A 17720-nucleotide genomic window follows, 5' to 3' on the forward strand; every position below is an offset into this window, starting at 1 on the left:
TTTTTTTTTTTTTTTTTTTTTTTTTTTTTTTTTTTTTTTTTTTGTGGGCTGCACACTGCTAGGCATGCAGCCTCTCCTTAGGAGTAGGTAGTTTCTTCAGTGAGGCTCCATTTAAAGGAAACCAAATCACTTCATTTGCAAGTGACTATCAGAGATAACTTCTCCATCATGATGGAGACATATGTCCACTTCTTTTAGCTCTGGGATCCTGTGTGGTGCAGGCCAGGCCCTGTGAACACTGCCTTAGTTTCTGTAAGCTTCTGTGTGGTAGGCCCTGCTGTGTTTAGAAGGCCTCATTTCCTTGGTGTTGTCCATCGCTTCTGAATCTTGCACTCTTTCAACCTCCTCTTCACTAAGGCTCCCTGAACCATGAGGGGAGTGATTTGACAGAGATATCCCATTTGTGGATGAGTGTTCCAAGATCTCTCACTCTCTGAATATGGCCTGATTGTATTCTCTGTATCTGTTTCCACCCGCTACAGAAGGAAGAATCTCAGCTGATGAATGAGCAAGAGATTGATCTATGAGAATAGTAGAATGTCATTAGGAGTCATTTCATTGCGTTTGTTTGTTTGTTTGTTTGTTTGTTTGTAGAGCAGAAGCAGTATTTGGTTTTTACCTTAGATCTTTGCGCTATCTAGACTCAGGTTCTTGGTCGCCCGTGGAGTTTGAGTATGGGTTCCATTTTGTTGAGTAGGCCTCACGTCAAAGCAGTTGTTGGTTGGTTATTCCTGCAAGATGTGTGCCACTATTGGCCTACCATATCTTGCAGGAAGGATGCCATTGTAGATCAAAGCGTTTGTAGCTGGTTGCTGTTTATTTTTCTATGTATAGCTTTAGCAGTACCCTCGGTTGTTTGGGGGTTCCCAGGGACAAGTCAGGCAGATGTAATTTGTTCCCATACTGGAAGCTTCATATAGAAGTAAGGAAGGCCTGGTGGCATTCCATTTTTCCCCATTTGGAGATTTCAAGTGGATCACCTTTATTTATGCATCTATTTTAGCTTCTACTGTATTGGGATTCCGTATTACTCCTCAAATGGACCTTAATTTTAGCTGTCTCTCCCAATATTTCTTCCTGGTCCTCTTCCTCCCTCCCCTTCCCTACTTGTTCCTCCTGCTCCAGCACTCTCATCCTCTATAATTATCTATTCTACTTCCTGTTTCTAAGGAGATACATCTTCTCCCTCCTCAACCCCTTTGGATCCTACAAATTGTATTTTGCTTGTCATTGACTCAAGAGCTAATATCCATATATGGTGTATATTTGATATTTTATGTTTATCCTTTTGGATCTGGATTACTTCATTCAGGGTTTCTAGTTTTATACCTTTACCAGGGGATTTCATGATGTCTTTTTTTCCAACATAATATTTTTTATTGGTTCTTTGGAAGTTTCACATCATGCACCCCAAACATTCTCATTTCCCAGTCCTTCCATGTCCACCCCTCTACTCTTGTGGGTCCCCCTGTCCCTCCCCCCAAAAAACGTAAAAAGAAAAAGCTGAAAAAGTCTAATTTGTGGTTTTTATATACTCACTAGAGTATGGTCTAACTCACAGTGGTCTGCCTTTTAAATACTCCTGCACCCCTTCCAGAAGCCATCAATTATAAAGAGCTAACTTTAGCATTCTTATCATATATTCTTTAGAGTCTTCTTTAATGGCTTCCTATTTAGGCTACTAGCTTTTTTGAGGGTTGGGGTTGGGGGGAGGATAGGGGTTGTCACAGAAGCCTTTCATGTATCACTTTCTCAACTATTTGTCTGCAATCATCAACATTACTGCAAAAGTGGCTTCCTTGCTCTTTACAGTTAGTGGCAGCATGGAAAAAGAGCTTCCACATTGTTTCTGGTGACAGTGTGGACAAATAACTCAACCCCAACCTATAGTAGAATCATGGACTCTAAGGCCCATGGAGATAGCCTGAATCACAGTCATCACCGTGGACTTAGTTGGCAATGCAGGCCACTCATATCAAAACGGTCCCTGATGGCAGCATGGCCCGGCAGCATCAATATGGCTCAGGCTGCAGACCAAACCACATCCACATGGCCTTCAGTGCTAACATGGGCCACAGACTTCAACACAGACCCAGCTGCAGTAGGACCATGGGCCAGACAAGGCCTGTGGTGGCGGCATGACGTCAGGTGGCAGCATAGGTCACTTATATCAGCCTGGCCCTCATGGCTGCTGTGTCTCCAGTCCCCTCCCTCCACAGTGTGTGCCACTAAGTTTTTCCGTCTTTCTCATCTCTCTGTCACATACTTGTTTGTGGCAGTGCTGCCTGAAGCCCACAGTTCATATCCCTTTGGTCTACTTCAGTTGTCTTATTGCTCTTGCTACAACTTCAAGTACTATATTGAATAGATATGGAGAGAGTAGAGAACCTTGCCTAATTCCGTATTTTAGTAGAATCGCTTTGAGTTTCTCTCTACTTAAATTAATATTGGCTATGGGCTGTAAATTGCCTTTATTATGTCAAAGTATGTCCCTTGTATCCCTAATCTTAAAAAAAAGGGAATGGTTTTGTGTAAAGAATAGCTAAGATGGACTTAGCCCTCCCCCAACCACCTTTCTTTAACTGCTGAGGAGATGGTTTCCTGGGTAAGAGCACTTTTTCTACAATCCTATGGACCTGCATTAGTATTCCTGTTATCTAATTGTAAAGATAGATATAACAAATGCTGTAAGCCCAGTGTTGGAAGAAGCAAACAGGAGGCTTATTGGGACTTGCTGGATGGCCAATCCATCCCCCTCAGTGTGAGGTCGAGGCTCAGGGGAAGACCTTGTGTGAAAGTTTCGGTAAAGTGGAGAGTGACAGAGAAGGACACCCACGTCCTCTTTAGGCTTCTACAACAATGCATGAATGAGGCATGTGCACACTTTACACACTTAGACACACACAAGTAAAATTAAAAAGTCCGTTAAAAGTGTTTTTTTAAAGAAAACCAAGAATTTAAAGAAAAGAGACTAATTAACATAGACAAATTAAATCCTTCTGATTCACCCACAGTAATGTAGCTTTACTAAGCATTGAGTATGTTTGCATGATTTGCGAACACAATTTCACTTACGGAATATTAATTCCATTAAGTTATTGAAATGGTTATTTAAAACAAGTTTTCTTAGAACTTCAAAAGTTTTAAATAAAAATTGTTAGGTACCGCTTTAAGGTGGAACTGATTGAAAATATGGCCATAGAAGCACTGGCAGAAGGCCTCGCAAAGCCCCCCCTCTGCAGATGTCTGACACTCACCTCACTCACCAGGGATGCACAACTCTTCTGATGTATGCATCACTGATAGACACCTCAAAACGTGCGGTGCTTATCTTCACATATCTTGAGGTGTTTTGAAATATTTGACAGTGTGAGTCACTGGTCTTAAACCAAGACTAGTACAATGCAGGATGCAGAGCTTGATTTAGGTACAAAGAAGCGCTCTCGTTGATTTGACTGTTACGCTTTGGTTGTCAGCCTCATAAGCTCTGTGTAGGAAATAGTTAATTTAGTGGAACATCAGTTTTGGAATACTCAGAGCAGAAACTCATTTAAATAATTATTTAAAACATTAGTGGGACATCTGCTATGCCTTTGCTATCAATGCTCATGTTCTAGGCCGGGAGTTCCCACATTCTTGGTCTCTTTAAGGATGAAATAAAAGCTTACATAGACTGGAAGTAATAAGGAAGACATAGGTAAAGCTATAGAACAGATTCAAATATTCTATAACATAACAGAGGGACATGAGTAGAAATATTTAAGGCAGTGGTTCTCAACCTTCCTAATGCTGTGATCCTTTAATATACTTCCTCATGTTGTGGTGACTTTAACATAAAATTATTTCTGTTGCTATTTTATAACTGCAATTTGGCTACTGTTATGAATGACAATGTTAATATCTGATATGCAATCCATCTGAAAAGGTCATTCAAACCCCAAAGGGGTAGTGACCCACAGGTTGAGAACAACTGATTTAAGGGATTCTGCTGGTTTAGTAAAGTGGTTCTTCTTCAAAATCTGTCCTGAGTAGTTGGCTAGGTTTCTGGCACCAAGCATGGTTTTCCTATTGTTGAGCAGGCCTCAATTTAGAGGTGTTGGTTACCACCAAGGCATGCATACCGCTACTGCACTGTTAGGCTTATCATGCCGTGATGGTTGTTCCAGTATCAGGAAACACCGTGGTAGGACTGTTGCTTCCCTCCTTAGAATGCTTGCGTGGTTCTTTCTGATTCCATGAACCGAGTCAGGGAGGAGGCATTCGGGCTACTTCCAGTCCAGAAGCTGTAGGCCCTGTGTCTGAAGTGCCAGTTGTCTTTGGCAATGCTGGCTTACCTTCCACCTCTCAGAGGACAACCAAGGGCATTAGAAATAGCCCAAATGTTTTGCAAGTTCCTTGGGAAACCATGGCCAACAACTCAAAAGTGAGCTTTTATGCCTGTTGTTTGGAGTTTTGTTAGCTAGTCTTTAGTTATTGGAGGGAGCATTACCATCTCAGATGAGCACATTTTATTTAAACTCTATATGAATATTTATATGCAGACTTATATACATTATAGATTTTTATTTAGTAGATAGCATAACTTATGACTTTTTTAGATATCCTTACTGCTACTTAACCACCCTGCTTCCTTCTTCTGTATTTATTTTTTCATTTCTAAGTAGAACCTTTTCTCTTTCCCATTTTCCTAGTCAAATCTCTTACACCCTGATATTTCCCTCTCTATCGCTCCCCCAATCTCCACACTGGCAATGGTCCCCATTTACTTTCCTGGTATCTGCAGCTATTTCAGGATATGTAATCACACCTGAAGATTGGGGTTTGGGGCCTCCAATGAGAACGAACATGCAGTGTTTGTCTTTTGGGGTAGCAAAATTTCTAACTGCACTCCAAATATTAGTCCTTATTTTTATAGATGAGTTGTCTTCACTCCTTATTAAGGAAACTTCTCTTTGTAACAGATATAGGCCATTATGAAAAACAACAACCAATCAAAATACAGAGCTGGGGGGCCCCAGCTATCTGTAGATGGATAGATCTACAAAACACTTCTATACCCAAGGCTCAGGAAACATTACATAAGCGGGTACAGAAAGACTGTAAGAGCCAGAGTATTAGGGTGTTTGCTGTGGGACCATATCTCCTAGTAAAGTCCAAGCTACACATGTAAAGTCTCACCAACACCACTGACTGCCTAAATATGAGCTGAGAGAGCACGAAAATAGAAATGCTAATGTTGAAGGGGGAACCATCCCAAGGCCTCAACCCTAGAGTGAAGGCAACTAAGGAGTGCAGAATGTAGGAGAAATAGTCTTGCCCAGGGAAGAGCAATTCAATTGGTTATGCAATATAAAAAGAAAGCATACACAGAAATAACATTACACAGGCTGAGCAGGTTATGGTTAGTAATGTATATGTATATAATATATAAAATATATTTATGTGTATTCACATATGTGTACAAATATATATGCATGTAACAATGATCAATGAAAAATGAAAACCAGGACATGAATTTGAAAGAAAGGATGGAGGGAAATATGAGAGGGTTTGGAGGGAGGAAAGGGAAGGTAGAAATGATGTAATTATAATCTCAATAACAAAAATATTTTTTAAAAATAATAATTATTATTTTTATTTATGATGATGACAAAGCTTCCATAAAGGAAGTAATGCTGTTCTGCAGGGATTAGGGTAGTTCCCTCAGGAGTAAGTCTCCTGCTTTTGAGGAACCGTATTAGTCACTGCCATGGAACTAGTCTGTCCTGTGTGCTTTCTGTCTTCTACATCTACCGGCTTGTTTTTCTGTCAGGTTGTAATGCTTCTCAACACTTCCGTCAGGGCTATCTTGAACTTTTAGGTTCTTTACTCATTAATTATGTAAAGTTCTTTCCTTTACAAGTCATCCAGTCTCAGAAATCCTGTTACAGCGAAAGAAAACAGAGGAAGACAGAAGTCCCAAGGAACTAGATTATAAAAGTGCAAATCTGCTTATTCATCGGAGAATGCTTTAATTCTTTTTCTGGGGAAACGACTCTGTTGCATGCTTGTGATAAAAGCATTAAGACACGGGTTCAGATCCCTTGATGCAGTGTACAAGTCAGGCATGACAGTGAGTGCCTGACTCCAGTGCTGGGGGATGGATAGATAGAGAGATAGACAGATCGTCACTGGCCTCCCTGCATGACAAATCTCAGGTTCAGTGGAAATACCTTATCTCAAAATGGGCACTCATGGGCTTGCATTCCCCCATACAGTATGGACATGTGCACAAGTGTGTGTGTGTGTGTGTGTGTGTGTGTGTGTGTTTGTGTATGTGTGTGTGTGTGTGTGTAGGCACAGGTGCACACACAGAGAGAAGAATGTGGCTTTTATTGTAGTGAGGGAGAGAGAAAATTTACTAGAGGCATTTTTTTTTCTTTTGCTGCAATGAGAGTTTAGGCTTTTATTGATTATCTATATTACCAGAAAAATATTCCTCCCTGTGGTGTTTGGATTCTAGAAAATGTGTCATTATGGCTCCTTCAAAATTAATTTTTAGTATGATCAGTAGAAATTTACATTGGGAGAGGTTTTTAAATGGGAAAAAATAAAATCGAGTGGATTTTCTTTTGTCTAGCGTTATGATGTGAAAACATTAATTTACATTGTAAAATGTTGTTCACAGCAAAATGTTAGTGGATTTCATAGGACGAATGCTTTTGGATAGTAGGCTTGAGAGAAAATACCATTACCGTCTGTGTGTGTGTGTGTGCCTGTGTGTGTGTGTGTGTGTGTGTGTGAGAGAGAGAGAGAGAGAGAGAGAGAGAGAGAGAGAGAGAGACCTCAATTTTGAGTTAATTTACGCACTCCAGAAAGGAACTAAAGTGAAATTCATGTGGCTCCTGACAGTCTGGCAAAGCTCTTGAATAGCACACAAATGTTCCAACCCACAGGTTTAAATTTTTTATACAGATGGCTACAGAACCTCTACTACCTGAGTTTCATTTATCATGAATTCTTGGCAGGAGTCTGGGCTGTAATTTGGAAGGCATGGCTCTCTGTTTGAGCACAGAACTGCGTTTAGCATAGAGCGTAAGGTCTCTACCGTTAGTAGAGTAAGCATGCCACATTTCCAGCAGGAAGCACAACTAGGCTTGGGGAGAATTCTGGTGGCCAGGGAACAGAATAATCTTTTCCACTCAACACTAGCACAACTCTTGGTTTGGGAGCAACTTGTAGACATTTTCAAGGTCAGTACTTAAGAAATTCTAAAATACTCTGGTTTTTAACTGGTTTGATGGTCTCTGCTTCATGAAAAATTTCTAGAAACTTGAGTTAGAAGTTAACAGCTTTAATGTGGTGGGGAATTGCATGACTTTATTCATGTTAGATTTTTCTTTAATTGCCATGGAATAAGATGTTATTTGGAGGGCTTCACAGTCTTTATAAAACCTTTATGTCAGTAGTTTCCTGCTTCAACACTCATAGAAAATTATGTTTGATATAACACTTTGAAGTAGAGATTGCTGTAGAAGATGACTAAAAATTTTGCCCAGCTTATTTGAAAACTGAGGGGATCTATATCCTAGAAAACCGTACTTTTCTTCTTTTTCTTTTTTCTTCACTCTCTGGTCCATATTTCTCTCTCTTTCTTCCCCCCCCCTCTCCTTTCATTCATTCTTTCCTTTCTTCCAACTTGCCATCCTCACCTCATTTTCTTTTGGCAGCTGTTACTATGCGGCTCAGATTTGCTTGGAACTTGTGCTCCTCTTGTCCCAGTCACCCAAGCCCAGCACCGCCCCACCCAGTTGAAATAGTTAATCTCTTTTTTAAATTAAATTGATTTATTTTATTAATTACAGTTTGTTTACTTTGTATCCCAGCTGTAGCCCCCCCTGTCTCCTCCCAAACCAGTCCTCCCTCCTTCTTCTTCTCATATGCTCCTTCCCAAAGTCCAATGATAGGGTTGGTCCTCCTCCCTTTCCATTTGACCCTAGCCAATCAGGTCTCCTTAGGACTGTCTGCATTGTCTTCCTCTATGGCCTGGTAAGGCTGCTCCCCTCTCATGGGGAGGTGATCAAAGAGCCAGCCACTGAGTTCATGTCAGAGACAGTCCCTGTTCCCATTACTAGGGACACTGAGCTGCCATGAGCTACACCTGTGCAGGAGTTCTAGGTTATCTCTATGCATGGCCCTTAGTTGAAGTATTAGTTTCAAAAAAGACCCCTGTGCCCAGATGTCTTGGTTCTGTTGCTCTCCTTGTGGAGCTCCTGTCCCCTCCAGGTATTTCTATCTCCCCCTTCTTTCATAAGATTCCCTGAACTCTGCACAAAGTTTGGTAATGACTCTCAGCATCTGCTGGGTAGAATCTTTCAGAGGTCCTTTGTTGTAGGCTTTTGTCCTGTTAACTGTTTTCTCCCTTTTCTGATGTCCATCCCGTTTATTTTTCTGAATGAAGATTGAGCATCTTACCCAGAGTCGACCTTCTTGGTTAGCTTCTTTAGGTGTACAGATTTTAGTATGATTATCCTATATTATATGTCTACTATCCACTTATAAGTGAGTATATACCATGTGTGTCTTTCTGCATTTGGGATATCTCATTCAAGGTGATCTTCTCTAGTTCCCACCATTTGCCTTCAAGAAACCCAGAATCACTAAAACAATCTTCTACAAAGATCCTCTATAAAAGATCTTCTGGAGGTATCTCCATCCCTGATCTCAAGCTGTACTATAGAGCAATAGTAATAAAAACTGCATGGTACTGGCATGGAAACAGCATGGTGGATCAATGGACTTGAATAGGAGACACAGAAATAAACCCACACAATTATGGACACCTGATCTTTGACAAAGAAGCCCAAACCATACAATGGAAAAAAGACAGCATCTTCAACAAATGGTGCTGGTCTAATTGGATGTCTACATGTAGAAAAATGCAAATAGATCCATATTTATCACCCTGCACAAAACTAAAGTCCAAGTGTATCAAAGACCTCAACATAAAACCAGACACACCGAATCTGTTAGAAGAAAAAGTAGGGAAGAGCCTAGAACTCATTGGCACAGGAGACAACTTCCTGAACAGAACACCAACAGCACAGGCTCTAAGATCAACACTCAATAAATGGGACCTCATGAAACTGAAAAGTTTCTGTAAAGCAAAGGGCTCTGTCATTAGAACAAAATGACAGCCTATAAACTGGGAAAGGATCTTCACCAACTCTTTATCTGACAGAGGGCTAATATCCAGAATTTATAAAGAACTCAAAAAGTTAAATAGCAACAAATCAAGTAATCCAATTAAAAAATGGGATACAGAGCTAAACAGAGAATTCTCAATAGAAGAATATCAAATGGCAGAGAAGCATTTAAAGAAATGCTCAACATCCTTAGCTACCTGGGAAATGCAAATCAAAATGACCCTGAGATTTCACCATACACCCATCAGAATGGCTAAGATCAAAAACTCAGGTGAGAACACCTGTTGGAGAGGATGTGGAGAAAGGGGAACCCTCCTCCACTGCTGGTGAGAATGTAAACTTGTACAAATCAATCTGTCGCTTTCTCAGACAATTAGGAATAGTGCTACCTCAAGGTCCAGATCTACCACTACTGGGCATATATCCAAAAGATGCTCAACTATACCACAATGAAATTTGCTCAACCATGTTCATAGAAACTTTATTTGTAATAGCCAGAAGCTGGAAACAACCCAGATATCCCTCAGTTGAGTAATAGATACAGAAATTGTGGCACATTTACACAACGGAATACTACTCAGCAATTAAAAACAAGAAAATCACAAAAAAAGATAATTTCTTAGAGAATGACTATATGGCTGTGTCTATTGAGAACTCAGCATATTCAAATTACATGATTGATTTTTGAGCATAAAGTTATTAACTCTTACGAAGAAGGGACTTGTCATAGACACATGTGTGTGTGTGTGTGTGTGTGTGTGTGTGTGTGTGTGTGTGTGTATGTATGTGTATGTGTGTGTGTTTTTGGGGACTGAACTTGCTAGGCAAGTTATGTGCCCAGGAACTTTTTTGTACCAAGACAATGTGAGTATTTTAAGGATACAAAGTGAATATTCTGACATCAGGAGCTCAGAGTAGAATGGAAGAATGGAGACCTTAAGCACAGATAAATAGGTCCATAACTGACCTGAAGAATAGAGGTTTCCTGAATCATATTGGACCCATAAAAGAAAGAAAGAATGTGTGTCAAGATAGTCAAAGCTGAGATTCTGGAGGTTGTGTCCTGAAGATGCTTTACAGTGCTTTATGGAAGGCAGCTTAGCCTCAGAGAACAGGTAAGTTTGATTTAGTTATTCTTTCTTGTGTACACTTTCTTACAACAACAATAACAACAACATCAACAAACCTAAGCATCCCTCCTTTGATCCCCAGTCCTGCAGATGGCCCAGTAGAAGACCTCATTGTTACATGGTGTGACAAATGCAAGGGAAGGAAACTGGATGTCTGAGACATACTGGTAGTTGCTAGGAATTTAAAATAAGTTTTTAGCATCTATATTAATTTCTTTTTCCTGTTGCTGTCATAAAGTACCCTGAAAAAAGCAACTCAAGGGAGATAGGATGTATTTTAACTCTCAGTTTAAGAGTTCACAGTTCAAGTCCATTATGGCTTGGCATCAAGGAAGTGGAAGCTTGAGGCATCTGCTCACCTTACATTCACCATCAGGAAGCAGAAAGACATGAATGCTTATGTTCTTCTAATTTTCTCTTTTCTGGAGTCTATAACCTCAGCCTAGAGAATGATGCTACCCACAGTACATGGGGTTTCCCACTTCCATCAGAATAAACCCTTAAAGGCTTGCCTGAGACTTACCTCATAAGTGAGTTTACATTCTGTCAAGATGACAACACAAACCATCATAGCATATCATAGTCTATAAGCTGATCCCATCATTTTTATTCTATTCTCACACAATAAATCCTGACTTTATCCTCCACTTCCTCCGCTCCTCTCAGCAGCAGCCTTTCCTGTCCCCAGTCTCCAGGTCCACTACTCCTTCATTTCCCTTCAGAAAAGAGCAGGCCCCCCATTGACATCAACTGGACCGTGAATTATACAATGCAATGAGACTAGTCACAAACCGACGTATGAAGGCTGGACTAGGCAACTGAGTGGGAGGGAAAGGGTCCCAAGGGCGGGCAAAAAGTCAGATACACTCCCACTGTCAGGAGCTGCACAAGAACAACATTACACAACCAGAGCGTGCAAGAAAACCTAGCACAGCCCCATGCAGCTTCCAGGGTTGTACTTCACTGTCTGTGAGCTCATATGAACCTTGCTTAGTTGATTCTGGTGTCCTTGAGCCCTCTGGCTCCTAGAATTCTTTCCCCTTTTCTTGCCTGGGGTTCCTTGACTTGTGTGTAGTGTTTGGCTGTGGGTCTCTGCATCTACTCCCATCAGTTGCTGGATGAAGCCGTTCTGATGACAGCTGGACTAGACACCATCTATTAGTATAGCAGAATAGAGTTGGTAATCACTGACTTTGGTGGTTTTTTATTTTTATTTTTATTTTTATTTTTCAGTCTCATTTCATTCTACCCTAGGTCTCTGAGCCATTGAGCTTCTGGTTTCTGGCCATCCAGGCAGTGTGGGGTATAGAGTCCATCCATGGCTTGGAACTCAATTTAGACCAGTTAACAGTTGTCCATTCCCACAAGCTCTGAGCCACCATTTTCCCAGCACATCTTCCAGGTAGGAAAGGTGCAGGTCAAAGGTTTGTTGGTTGGGTTGGTGTCCAAGTCTTACCAGTAGGAGCCTTACTAGGTTACTGAAGATGGCTAAAGACCCCATATCCTCCATCATTGAGAGTTCTTGCTAGGATCATCTTTAGAGGTTCCAGAAAGTTTCCACTGCAAAAAGTTTCCATATATTCCCCTTAAATGCTCCCCAAATTTAGTCATCTCTCCCTATAATCTCTCCCTCCATCCCTCCCTCCTTCACCACTTCCTTCCTGTTCCCATCCCCACATGATCTCAGTCTACACACAAAATTTATTTTATTTCCCCTTCCCAGGGAGGCCCATGTACCCTCCTAGTTACTCAGCCTCTCTGAGTCTGTGGATTGCAGTGTAATTATCCTTTACTTAAAAGCTGATATCAAAATATAAGTGAGTATGTATCATTTTTCCTTCCAGGGTATGGGTTACCGCACTCAGGATGATTTCTTTTTTCTGTAGTTACATCCATTTGCCTGCAAATTTCATGATGTTATTTTTTTTTAACAGCCAAATAATAAACTGTCCTGTAAATGTACCACACGTTCTTTGTCCATTATTTTGTTGAGGGATATTTAGGTTATTTCCAGTTTCTGGCTGTTATGATAAAATTGCTGGGGAAAGAGTTGAGCCAGTGTCCTTGTGGGAGGATGGAGTGTCCTTCGGGTACATGCTCAAGAGTGATAGAGCTGGGTAGTGAGGTACCAGCTTACCAGTTTTTGGAAGAATTACCATGTTGACTTTCACAGTGGCTCTACAAGTTTGCGCCCCACTAGCAATGGAAGAGTGTCCCCCGCTCCATATTCTTGCCAGCATGAGCTGTCGCTTGTGTTATTGATCATAGATAGTCTGGCAGGTGTAAGCTGGGATCTCAAAGCAGTTTATATTTGCATTTCTCTGATGGATAAGAATGTTAAATACTTCTTTAAGTGTTCTTCAACCATTTGAGATTCCGGTATTGCGAATTCTCTGTTTAGCTCTACACCACATTTTTAAATTGGACTGTTTGGTTTGTTGATGCCTAGCTTCTTGAGTTCTGTATATATTTTATATTATTAGCTATCTAGTCAGTTGCTGGGTTGGTGAAAATATTTTCCCATTCCATAGGCTGCCATTTTATCCCTTTGATGGTGTCCTTTGCCTTATATGAGCTTTTCAGTTTCATCAGGTTTTATTTATTACTTGTTGATCTTAGTGCCCATGCGATCAGTGTTCTGTTTAGGAAGTTGTCTCCTGTGCTCATTGATTCAAGGTTATTTCCCTCTATCAGTTCAATGTGTCTAGTATTATGTTGATGTCTTTGATACACTTGGACTTGAGTTTTGTACATGGTGATGAATATGAATCCTATTCCTATTCTTCTATATGCAGATATCTAGTTAGACAAGCACCATTTGTTGAAAATGCTTTCTTTTTTCATTGTATATTTCTGCTCTCTTTATCAAAAAAATCAGGATTTCATAGATGAAATTCATAGATTTATATGTGAGTCTTCAAGTCAATTTCATTAATCAACATGTCTTTTCATGCTAATATTATACAGTTTTTATTATTATAATTCTATAATATAGCTTGAAATCAGGGAGGGTGTTATTTCAGAAGGTTATTTTATTGTTCCAAATTTTTTAAGTTATCCTGCTCTTAATTTTTTTTAATGAAACTGAGTATTGTCTTTTCAAGGTCTGTATAGATTTATAATTTTGATGGGGATATCTGTAGATTGCTTTTGGTAAAATTGGCACTTTTATTGTGTTAATTCTATTGATCCATGAGCATAAGAGATTGTCTTAGTTAAGGTTTTAGTGCTGTGAAGAGACATCATGACTATGGCAGCTCTTATAAAGGAAAATATTTAATTGGAGCTGATTTACTGTTTCAGAGGTTCAGTCCATTAAAATCATGACAGGAAACATTGCCATTTGCAGCCAGACATGGTGCAGGAGAAGCCAAGAGTTCTACATCTTGATCTGAAAGCAGAAGGATAATACTGGGTTCTAGAATGGAAACCTCAAAGCCTGGCCCCACAGTGACATACTTCTTCCAACAAGGTCAACTCTCCTAATGGTATCATGATTAGGATAGGGGCCTACCATTCAAACATATGAGTCTATGGTGAACATATCTATTCAAATCGCCATATTCCACTCCCTGGCCCCCATAGGCTTTTTAGCCATAAGAGAATGCAAAAATTTAGTCAGTCTAACTTTAAAAGTCTCCATAGTCTATAACAGTCTCAAACTTGTTTAAAAGTCCAAAGTTCAAAGTCTCTTCTGAGATTCATGTAAACTCTTCACTGTAATCCCCTATAAAATCAAAATAAAAAGAGATCACATACTTTCAACATAAAATGCCACAGGATATACATTACTGGTCCACAATGTAGGAAATGGAGCACAGTGAGAAAATACTAGACCAAAAGAAGATCAAAATTATCTAGAAATTAACCCAATTAAAAATGGGGTACAGAGCTAAACAGAGAATTCTCAATAAAGGAACATCGAATGGCAGAGAAACACTTAAGGAAATGCTAAACATCCTTAGTCATCAGGGAAATGAAAATCAAAACAGCCCTGAGATTTCACCTTACACCCATCAGAATGGCTAAGATCAAAAACTCAAGTGACAACACATGCTGGAGAGGATGTGGAGAAAAAGAAACCCTTCTCCATTGCTGGTGGGAATGTAAACTTGTACTACCACTTTGGAAATCAATCTGGCATTTTCTTAGACAATTAGAAATAGTGCTACCTCAAGATCAGCTATACCACTCCTAGGCATATATTCAAAAGATGCTCAACTATACAACTAGTAATTTGTTCAACCATGTTCATAGCAGTTTTATTTGTAATAGCCAGAAACTGGAAACAACCCAGATGTCCCTCAGTTGAGGAATGGATACAGAAATTGTAGTACATTTACACAATAGAAGACTACCCAGCAATAAAAACAAATAAATCATGAAATTTGCAGGCAAATGGTGAGATCTAGAAAAGATCATTCTGAGCTAGGTATCCCAGAATCAGAAAGACACACATGGTATATACTAATTTATAAGTGGATATTAGACATACAATATAGGATAATCATTCTAAAATCTGTACATCTAAAGAAACTAAACAAGAAGGAGAACCCTTGGTAAGATGCTCAATCTTCTTTCAGAAAGGCAAACGAGATGGGCATTGGAAGAGGGAGAAATCAGGGAACAGGACAGGCGCCTACCACAGAGGGTCTCTGAAAGACTCCACCCAGCAGGGTATCAAAAACATATGCTGAGACTCATAAACAAACTTTGGGCAGAGTGCAGGGAATCTTATGAAAGAAGGGGGAGATAGAAAGACTTAGAGGGAACAGGAGCTCAATAAGGAGAGCAACAGAACCAAAAAATCTAGGCACAGGGGTCTTTTCTGAGACTGATACTCCAACCATGGACCATTCATGGAGATAACCTAGAACCCCTGCACAGATATAGCCCATGGCAGCTCAGTGTCCAAGAGGGTTCCCCAATAATAGGAACAGGGACTGTCTCTGACATGAACTCAGGGGCTGGCTCTTTGATCACCTCCCCCTGAGGGGGAGCACTCTTACCAGTCCACAGAGGAAGACAAAGAAGGAGGTCAGAGAGAAAGGGAGGACGACCTCCCCTATCATTGGACTGGGGGAGCGGTATAGGAGAAGAGAGGGGGAGGGCAGGATTGGGCGGGAATGAGGAAGGGAGCTACAGCTGGGATACAAAGTAAATAAACTGTAATTAATAAAAATAAAATAAAAATTAAAAAAATAGCTAGACAAACCTTGAACTCTGCATCTCCATGTCTGATGTCAAAATGCTCTTCAGATCTCTAACTCCTTTTAAATTTGTTTACTGTAAGACACTTCTTTCTCCTAGGCTGGTTCCCCTTCCTTTAAGGAGCTTTCTTTGACACATATCCTACAGCTCTGGAGTCTCCAATATTTTGGAGGCAACTTCATCTTCACAGCTTCAACACAATGGCCTTTCCAGTCCCACCCTCCTCCCTCCCTCTCCTAATCCCCATGCTCCTCCACTAGTTCACTGAAAAGGGGGAGTCTTCCTCCTCTACTATCTGACAGTAGCATATCAAGTCTCATCAGGACTAACTGGATCCTCATCCTCTGTGTCCTGGTAAGGTTATCCCACCAGGAGGAAGTGATCAAAAAGCAGGAAACCTAATTCATGTCAAAGACTGTCTCTGATCCCTTTACTAGGGTACCCACTTGGGACTTGAGCTGCCTAATGGCTACATTTGAGCAAATGCTTCTTCACCATTTGAGATTTCTCTGTAGAGAATTCTCTGTTTAGTTCTGAATCCAATTTTTACAATTGAATTATTTGGTTTGTTGGTGTGTAATTTCTTGAGTTCTTTATATATTCTGGATACTCCTGCACCTCATAAACTCCTTCAGCAAAGTGGCTGGATACAAGATTAATTCAAAAAATCAGTAACCCTCTTGTAATAAAATGACAAATGTGCCGAGAAAGAAATTAGCAAAAGGACACGCGTGGTATATACTCACTCATATAAACATACAACATAGAATAAACCCACTAAAATCTGTACATCTAAACAAACTAAGCAAAAGAGAGGACCCTAACTAAAATGTTCAATCCCCATCCTGAAAGGCAAAGAGGATGGACATCAGAAGAAAAAGAAAACAGCCTCGGAACCTGCTACAGAGGGCCTCTGAAATCCAGAAGAAAACAGGAAACATTCTTGGAACCTGCCATAGAGGGCCTCTGAAAGCCTCTGCAGTATAGACTGTCAAAGAAGATGCTGAGCCTGATGGCCAACTGATGGGCAGAGTGAATGAATGGAATTTTATGTAAGAAGTGGGAAATAGTAAGAGCTGTAGGGGACGGGAACTCCACAAGGAGAGCAACAGAACAAGATAATTTGAACACAGGGAACTTCCCTGAGACTCATACTCCAACCAAGTACCATGCATGGAGATAACCTAGAACCTCTGCACAGATGTAGCCCATGGCAGGTCAGTGTCCAAATGGGTTACATAGTAATGGGAAGAGGGACTGCCTCTGACATAATCTGATTGGCCTGCTCGTTAATCACCTCCCCCTGAGGGGGGAGCAGCCTTACCAGGCCACAGTAGAGGACAATGCAGCCACTTTTGATGAGAACTGATAGACTAAGATCAGAAAGGAGAGGAGAACCTCCCCTATCAGTGGACTTGGGGAGGGGCATGCATGCAGAAAGGGGAGGAAGGGTGGGATCGGGAGGGGAGGAGGGAGGGGCTTATGGGGGGATACAAAATGAATAAAGTGTAAAAAAAAAAAAAAGAAATTAGGGAAAGTACAGCCTTCACAATAGCCACAAATAATATAGATAATCTAGGAGTAACTCTAACCAAGGAAGACAAAGGCCTGTATGACAAGAATTTATGTCTCTGAAAAAAGAAATTAAACAGATGCCAGAAGATAGAAAGATCTTGCATGTTCATGAATAGCTAGGATTAATATAGTAAAAATGGCCAACCTACCAAAAGCAATCAACAGATTCAATGTAATCTCCATCAAAATACCAGCACATTTTTTTTTTCATAGACCTTGAAAGAACAATTCTAAACTTCATATGGAAAAATAAAGAACCCAGAATAGCTAAAATGATCCTATACAATAAAAGAACTTCTGGAGGTATCTCCATACATGACCACAAGCTATACTACAGAGCAATAGTGATAAAAACTGCATGGTACTGACACAGAAATAGGCTGATTGATCAATGGAATCCAAGTGAAGACCCAGAAATAAACCCACACACCTATGCACACCTGATTTTTGACAAAGGATAAAAAAAAATACAATGGAAAAAAGATAGCATCTTGAACAAATGGTGCTGGTCTAACTAAATGTTTACATGTAGAAAAATGCAATAGATCCATATTTATCACCCTGCAGAAAACTCAAGTCCAAGTAGATCAAAGACGTCAACATTAAGCCAGATACACTA

This window comes from Psammomys obesus, unplaced genomic scaffold (assembly GCF_907164565.1).
Source record: "Psammomys obesus unplaced genomic scaffold, mPsaObe1.curated_primary_1811, whole genome shotgun sequence".
Lineage (NCBI taxonomy): Eukaryota > Metazoa > Chordata > Mammalia > Rodentia > Muridae > Psammomys > Psammomys obesus.